Consider the following 10,000-nt stretch of genomic DNA (forward strand, 5'->3'; position numbering starts at 1 on the left):
TCCGTAATAGATATTTATGAAATAAATAATCATTTCATCAGCAATTGAAATTTTAATAACTGTTTAAAATGAAGTAGAATATGGTGTTCATTATTACAAGTCGAAGAATACAAACCATACATATATATATATATATATATATATATATATATAATATAGGATAAAATCTTTATAAGAATTTATCAAGTAGTCAGCGTGAAAAAACCCCATAAGGAAAAAACCCATCGTTTTTTTCCATAAATATATATAATCTATATAAGGGCATTACTATATAGTAATGCCCTTATATAAATTATATATATATATATATATATATATATATATATAAAGCGTATGTATACATACACATATATACAAAGACATAGCTACACGCATATGCACACATACATGCACATACTCATGTATATATATATATATGTGTGTGTGTGTATGTGTGTGTGTGTGTGTGTGTATGATATTATAATAATAATATAAAGAAAAGATATCAATAAAGTATAATATACATAAGCATATATATATACATATATATATATATATATATATATATATATATATATATATATATATATATATATATATATATATATATACATACATATATATATATATATATATATATATATATATATATATATATATATGTCTGTATATATATATATATATATATATATATACATATATATATATATATATATATATATATATATATAGATAGATAGATAGAGAGAGAGAGAGAGAGAGAGAGAGGGAAAGAGAGAGAGAGACAAATAGATAGATAGATAGATAGATAGATAGATAGATAGATCATTTAAACAATCCAAGGACAAAAGTATTTGATACTGAAAAGTACATTGATGTAACAGTTTTTAGTTTGAAGCTGAAGTTTCACAAATTGAAACACAAAGTTTCATGCTTCCCATCTTCAGGCAATGATAGAAATATCTATTTCCTGAATAAATAATCATTAATATAAATGAAAAATTTTTAAACTCAAGTAAACTTTTAAGCATAAGAAAACCTTTATAATTGTTTGGAACAGTGTTACGTAAGGGTATCCAGCATTCATAGATGTATGGAGATAGAAAAATGTTTTCTGAGAATGAAAACAAATGATGATAATTTTATAGAAGAAAATGTGAAACTTTTCTGACATGCATAGGTTACAAAGTTTGTAATTCTCTTTGTATCATTCACTATATACTATTCTTTTACTTGTTTCAGTCATTTGACTGCGGCCATGCTGGAGCACCGCCTTTAGTCGAGCAAATCAACTCCAGAACTTATTCTCTGTAAGCCTAGTACTTATTCCATCGGTCCCTTTTGCCAAACCGCTAAGTTACGGGGATGTAAACACACCAGCATCGGTAGTCAAGCGATGTTGGGGGGACAAACACAGACACACAAACACACACATACACACATATATATATATATACATATACATATATACAACGGGCTTCTTTCAGTTTCCATCTACCAAATCCACTCACAAGGCTTTGGTCGGCCCGAGGCTATAGTAGAAGACACTTGCCCAAGGTGCCACGCAATGGGACTGAACCCAGAACCATGTGGTTGGTAAGCAAGCTACTTACCACACAGCCACTCCTGTGCCTAATATTCTTATTTTTCAAATAATTATATATTCAGGTAAAAAAAAAAATATATCAGATCATCTTTCAAGATTTCTAAAAGTGTATCAATGTTTATTCTATCATAATTCGAAAGGATTTATCATCAAATTAATATAACTGGGTTCATTAGCTGTGATCACTCTTGCCCAATAAACAATTAGATTGGAAAACCAAATTGTTTAAGAGATATTTTGGAAGATAAATACAATTGTACAAGTAAGAAAGATTAAGTGATGGTAGAGTTTTAAGGATTCTGCCATAAATATTTGCCATTACTGAAGTAAAACTGTATGTACAACTAAGTCTTAATTTGACATTATTCTTTTTGAAACTTTATAGATGCGGGTGTCTTTTTTAAAATATGTACATAATAAATGAAAGAAATGTGTAGTGGAGTTTGTGTGCAGACAAAGGAAACACAAGATTGTACGATAAAACTGTGCATCTTTTATTTCCATTTTTTCTAACATAACAATTGATATTAAAATTATTAATGTAAATAATCTTATTTTTAAAACTACAAACTTCTAATGTTTCGTTATAACAAGAAACTACTTTGTTAAAGAAAGACACATCATATTAAATATTGGATAAAGTTCTACTCATATTTGTAACTAAATTATTTTTAATACCATAAGGATGATTAGAAATTTAAATATATATATATATATATATATATATATATATATATATTATATATTGTAGTCACTCAATTGTTTCTCTGAATAAATGATATTTATTAATTGAATTTAAGGCAATATTTAAAAAAATTAAATATATGTAACTTAACATTATCCGTAATCTTTATGTCTAAGACTAAATAATTCATTGAGAAATTTTTCTGAAATTATGTAACTGTTGAACCTTCATCCTATTAATTTATAAGCAAAGGATGTAGCTACTGAGTTAGAAATTAGTGATAGAGTTGAATGCTTAGCTCAATGTAGACCATACATAACACTTAAGGCTGAAAAACAGATTTTTATTAGTAATCCATCTTGTAAATTAATAAGAACTGCCAAACATAAGTTAAGTAAAATCAGTAAAAATGTCTTATACTCTAAACAGATTTCTATTAGTAATCCATTTTGAAGTTTAATAAGGACTACCAAACATGAGTTAAGTATGGTCAGTAAAAATGTCTTGTACTCTAGAATCCTTGAAACTAAATTAACGACTGTTTTTCACCTTCTGAGATAACGATATCATTGTTATTAAATGGTTGATAGTATTGGCAATAAGTATCTTTATTAATTCCTTCAGTTTGAAATGATCAAATTTTATACTTCAGTAATCAAATTTCTACTCCAAAAAGCACTATTTTTCTTTTTTATTTTTGACAGGAATGACATATTACTCAGTAAATCCATTATAAAAATAATTATGCTCCATTACTTTCTTTTGATAGTATCTCTTGGCAAAAAAATGTTATGTCATTATTGTGAATGTGCATGTATGCATTCACCGCACACACGTAAGGACATATATGAAGAGAGAGAGGCGGGGAGTGAAAGATTAATGTATCATATTCAAAGTTAATATATTCTGATAGGCAAATTCACTGCAGTGTTCAACCAGAGATAATGTCTATAATGGACAGGCTGTGCTTAAAAACACAATACATATTGGAGGCAGACAAAAGTCAGTGGCTGGAGAGAATGTTAGATGCATTTCTGATTTATTGTGCTTTGTCAGTAGCGTTTACTTACAACCAACTGCATGCCAAGAAGAATTCCCTCATTCACCAATATAGGGACACAGTGAACAGACATTTACTGATGCTGCAAATAGCTGCTCAGCTGAATAAAAATCCATTATATGCAACAGAAGCAGTATTAGATTAGAATAGCCATTTATGCATCATATTTGATATGAATACATTATTGAAAGGCAAATTTTCTGGAGGATTAACCCAGAGATAATATCTCATATGGATCTGCTAGCATTGTTTTCCAGATGCTGCAAAGACTATTTTCATCTGTTTCTGGTACATCTTTTTAAACACAGTATATCTATAAAAGATATTTCAGGTCAAATACTATAGTAAGTTTGCCTATAACAATGTATTAACTTTGAGTATGATAAACAAATTACTATTTTAATCTAATACTGATTCTGTTGCACACATACACACACACACATTCACATACACACGTACATACAAACACACATACACATATATATGACAAAGGCCCAAAATACATGGCAAGATAATGTTACGCACATATCCACCCACTACCAGAAGAAATCCATTCAGTTAATTGGCAAATATTCATTAACATGCTATAATCACTGGGCCTCATATAAATCATTTCTTCTCTCTGTCTCTTCTCTCATTACTAAGATGGCCCCTCCTCCTAATCTGAATCCACAAGCTGTGTACCTTGCCCTCATTGACTTAACTGAAGCACGTGGGTTTTCAACTCTGACAACCCCAATTTTCTCTGTCCTTCCTCCCAAACCTGGCCCTAAAAACTTTGTTCAGTCATTTATCTGTAATGCAACTTACCTTCTCGACTCTCCCATCTACTTGAGTTTTTGTTGTTGTGTTTAAAATTTATCGTAATTCGGCAGACTTATGTTTAAAATCATTCCGAATGGGACCATTTTAGTCATTGGGCCAGTCTATCTCAGACTACGTCATCTTACGTGTCCTTTCCTTTTTAAGAAGGTATGGTGTTTAATTTATGTAATATTTGATTTCCAGTTCTAGCAGATTCAGTAAATGCGTAGGCGTTCTTTCATTGGCTCTCTACTCAAGTTTTTCCTCTAGGCATCGATCAGCAGAAGTTCAACTTGCATATCAACAGCACTTATCACAATAATCTGCAAGATTTTAAGAGACATATCGATACTTTTAAGCTGCATCTCAAGAGTGTGTGAAATCTTTATACATAATAGCTATTAATAAATAATCTAGTTATTTTATCAATTACATTGAATATTGTTGTCATAAAGAATAACACATATGTGAAGTTGTTATTTTATGACATGAAGTAGCTTATATTATTGTAAGTAGACTGTAAAGAATTTGGACTCAAGTTTTAAATATTTAGCTCTGTATACAATATAAAATAATTAAAATTATTTTTGTGTATTTGAAGATTTAAAGCAGTATAAACACATGTATAGAATTAATCTAAAATTCTAGCGGCTACGTAAAATGTTATCTATGACAAAATTAATAATTAATAGTTAGACTGCAGTGATATTAATTAATATATTTGCTTGAAGAATAATTTTATAAAAGGAAATATAGAAATAATTAAAGAAATAAAATTCTGTAAAATTCTCGCAGTTATATTTTTCAAGAGTGTAAAGTTTCAATAGGCTTAGTATTAAAACTACATATAAAATCAAAATGATCAGAGTTATTGTTATATAAAGTATATGATATGATATATATATATATATATATATATCATGTATATTATAAATATATATATCATGTATACTATAAATATATATATATATATGTATATGAATGTATATATGTATGTGTGGTTATATAAATATGTATGTGTATTTGTAAATAACTAAGCATCATCATCATTGTCGTTGTTGTCATCGTCGTCGTCATCATCGTCATCAATATTGTTGTCGTCATCATCATCCTCATCATCGTTGTTGCTGTTGTCGTCATTATCATCAGCATCACCATCATCGTAATTGTCATCATCATTATCATCATCATCATCCTCATCACTGTCGTTGTCATCATCATTGTCCTCATCATCATCATCTTCATCACCATCATCGTCGTTGTAATCATCATCGTTGATGACATCATCATTATTGTAGTCATCATTGTCATCATCATTAAAGTCATCATTGTCATCATCATTATAGTCATCATTGTCATCACCATCATTGTTTCACATCTGCTTTCCATGCTGGCATGGGTTTGGCTGGTTCTCACAGTCCAAGTCACTTCTTGATCACAGTGGCTTAGGTGACCATGTCTCATTAATACGGTCTGTTTTGGACAGGTTTCTGCAGTAAGATGTCTTTCTTACCACCAAACACTTTCCAAAATGTCTTTGGTCATTCTCTCATGCTATTAGCATTCAAAGAGTTTGTCATTTCCTCAACAACACAATGCTAAAATGGTCCTCTCGATTCCATGTTGCTTCCATTTGTTTGTCAACTATATTGTTATGTACCCTGCAAGATAAAGAGGACCTCCAAACTCTATGATTCTCTCATGGAAGTAAAAGAAGAGGATGTAGAAGAAGGACTGAATGTAGAAGACGAACAAAGATGAGGAGAAAGAAGCAAGATGGTGAATGAATGGCTACAGAGTGACTTTAGTGACAATATAGGAAGGGAAATGAAGAATGAAATGGAGGCAGCCATGCTATAAGGTGTAATACAAGGAAAAAGAATTGATAATAAATAGAAATGGGCAGGTGAGTAAGACGAGAGGGTAAGGCAGAGAAACACTAGTGCAGCTACATGTTTCCTAGTGAAAGAGAGGGGGTGGATGGGGAGAGGGAGGGAGGGGAGAGGGGGAGGTAAGAGGGTGGATGGGGAGAGGGAGGGAGGGGATAGGGGGAGAGAAGGAGAGAGAGGGAGGGAGAGGGAGAGAGAGGGAGAGAGAGGGAGAGAGAGGGAGAGACAATGAGAGAGAGAGAGAGGGGGAGAGAGAGAAGAGGAGAGAGAGAGAGAAGAGGAGAGAGAGAGAAGAGGAGAGAGAGAGAAGAGGAGAGAGAAAGAGAAGAGGAGAGAGAGAGAGAAGAGGAGAGAGAGAGAGAAGAGGAGAGAGAGAGAGAAGAGGAGAGAGAGAGAGAAGAGGAGAGAGAGAGAGAAGAGGAGAGAGAGAGAGAAGAGGAGAGAGAGAGAGAAGAGGAGAGAGAGAGAGAAGAGGAGAGAGAGAGAGAAGAGGAGAGAGAGAGAAGAGGAGAGAGAGAGAGAAGAGGAGAGAGAGAGAGAAGAGGAGAGAGAGAGAGAAGAGGAGAGAGAGAGAGAAGAGGAGAGAGAGAGAGAAGAGGAGAGAGAGAGAGAAGAGGAGAGAGAGAGAGAGAAGAGGAGAGAGAGAGAGAAGAGGAGAGAGAGAGAGAAGAGGAGAGAGAGAGAGAAGAGGAGAGAGAGACAATGAGAGAGAGGGGAGAGAGAGACAATGAGAGAGAGGGGAGAGAGAGACAATGAGAGAGAGAGGGTTGAAGAGTGGATGGTGGGTGATTGTAAAAATAACAGTGGGTAAGATTGTGTGATGAATGTCACTAACATGGCGTCCGGATGAAATGAGGTGGTTATGCATAAACAAGATCAATGTTTGCTGGCAAGACTTAGAGCAAATGATGGATAATTGTGATAAGAATGGCATAAGAATGATGGATATCAAGAAGAGAGTGACGTAAAAAGAGAGAGAGAGAGTGTGTGTGTGTGTGTGTGTGATGGTTAGCATTACAGGAGGGTTTTACAGAGATGATTACAGAGATGCACCAAAAGCATGTGAAATCTATCCTCTCTGTTTACCAACCTGTGACCCTTCCTTGAATACATTATATGGAATTCTTACTTTCTTGAACATGAAGCATCGCCATTTCCTTAAGGATAAAGCCTTCTCTTATACTTACTATTGTGGAGGCACAACTCGTGGTCATAGGATCGCGGTTTCAATTCCCAGACCAGGCGTTGTGAGTGTTTATTGAGCGAAAACACCTAAAGCTCCACAAGGCTCCGGTGGGGGATTGTGGCGAACCCTGCTGTACTCTTTCACCACAACTTTCTCTCACTCTTACTTCCTGTTTCTGTTGTGCTTGTTATTCAAAGGGTCAGCCTTGTCACACTGTGTCACGCTGAATACCCCCGAGAACTACATTAAGGGTACACGTGTCTGTGGAGTGCTCAACCACTTGCACTTTAATTTCACAAGCAGGCTGTTCCGTTGATCTGATCAACTGGAACCCTCGACGTCGTAAGTGATGGAGTTCCAACAACATACTTACTATTACTTTAAGCTTTCCTAAATTTAATCTAAGGCCTCTCTCATTCCAGATTTTGCCATCCATGCCTTGAATTCCTCCTCTAAGGCTACTATGCATTCAGTGATATACATCATGTAGGAGTCATCAGCTTATAGAAATCCCAACAAACAGTCATTTCATGGCCTTTATAACTATAATGAACTGAAGGGGATTGACGACTGAGCCCTGATGGCGCTTGACTTGCAGGTTAAATTCATCATTGTATTCATTGCTAACTCTCGGAGTGGTTGGTGTTAGGAAGGGCATCCAGCTGTAGAAACTCTGCCAAATCAGATCGGAGGCTAGTGTTGCCATCTGGTTTCACCAGTCCTCAGTCAAATCGTCCAACCCATGCTAGCATGGAAAGCGGACGTTAAACGATGATTATGATGATATATATGTATATATATATATATATATATACATACATACAAATATATAAATATACAGATACATCGACTGACAGACAGACAGATATACATACATACACATCAATAATTAGTCAGAAAATTGATATAATATGTCAATTAGATTAATTTGCTATGTAATTATTTAGATGATTAAGTAAATATTAGTTGAATATATGCTTGTAGATATACATATATACAGATGCAATACATAAATACACATATATAAATATATATATATATATATATATATATATATATATATATATATATATATATATATATATATATATATATATATATATATATACACACACACACATACACACATTGTTGTTATGAGGATATATACCTCTTAAAGGAATGTTAGCATCTTTTCTTATACACACACACACACACACACATATATATATATCATCTTCATCATCATCATCATGTAATGTCCATTGTCCATGCTGGCATGGGTTGGACAGTTTGACTGGGCTGGCACACTGGAAGGCTGTGCCAGGCTCCAGTCTGATTTGGCATGGTTTTCTATGGTTGGATGCCCTTCCTAATGTCAGCCACTCTCAGAGTGTAATGGGTGCTTTTATGTGCCATTGGCTCAGGTGCCATTTGTGTGACACCAGTATCTGCCACAACTGTGATTTTGCTCAGCTTGAAGGGTCTTCTTCTCGAGCATGGCATAATGCCAAAGCTCTTGATCATTGCCTCTGTGAGGCCCGACACTCGAAAGAAACTCCACCACTTTGGCTCCCTGAGGCCCAATACTCAAAAGGAACTCAGCCACTTTGCCCCCATGAGGCCCCCCTCTCGAAAGGTGCTTCTTATGTGTCACCGATGTGGGTGCTAGTTATGTGACACCATCATCAGCCATGACTATGATTTCACTTGGCGAGACGGGTCTTACACACACACACACACACAACAAACACACACAAACGTACACACACACGTATATAAATGTGTGTGTGTGTGTGTATGTGGCAATGTGTATAGATACATTCTCATCCAAAATCAAGATCAGTACCACCACTTATGTGTGGAAAGCTTAAACAATTGTTAAGATCTCTTGACATGAAACTATTGGTTGACTTATTAACCCACAACTAAAGTATAAATATGTATATGGAGTGAGAAAGGGGGTGAAAGAAAGAGGGAGAGAGAGAGAGAAGGAAAGAAAGAAGAATCAACACCAGTATTTGAGTGGTACTTTATCAATCTTTGGAAGGAAATTGGAAGGCAAAGTTAACCGTAGTAGTGTTTGAAATAAGATTGCAGAGAGCTAAAATAAATACTGCAAAATGTATCTGACACTCTAACAACTCTACTTCACTATCCAATATGTAAGTATAATATCAACAATACACATTCACGCACACAGACAATATATATCTGTGTGTGTATGCATTTGTAAATATGCATATAAATGTGTGTGTGTGTGTGTGTGTGTGTGTGTGCGTGTGTGTGTGTGTGTGTACATATATATATATATATACACATATATATATACATACATATATATATACATATATATAAACATATATAACATCATCAATATCATCATCATCATCATCATCATCATCATCATTTAGTGTCGATGATGATGAAATGTATGTTTATATTTATATATATATATATATATATATATATATACACATATACACACATACACATAGATGGATAGATAGATAGATAGATAGATAGATAGATAGATAGATAGATAGATAGATAGATAGATGAACAGCTAGATACACATACAAATATATATATACTCACACACACATATATTTATATTTATATGTGTATATATATATATATATATATATATATATATATATATATATATACATATAAATATAATATATATTATATATACAATTAAATATACTTTATATTTATAATTTACATATATATATATGTATATATATATACATATATATATGTATGTATATATGTATATGTCTGTGTATATATATATACATATACATAT

This window comes from Octopus bimaculoides, chromosome 9, assembly GCF_046866305.1.
Source record: "Octopus bimaculoides isolate indiv1 chromosome 9, ASM4686630v1, whole genome shotgun sequence".
NCBI classification, from domain to species: Eukaryota; Metazoa; Mollusca; class Cephalopoda; order Octopoda; family Octopodidae; genus Octopus; species Octopus bimaculoides.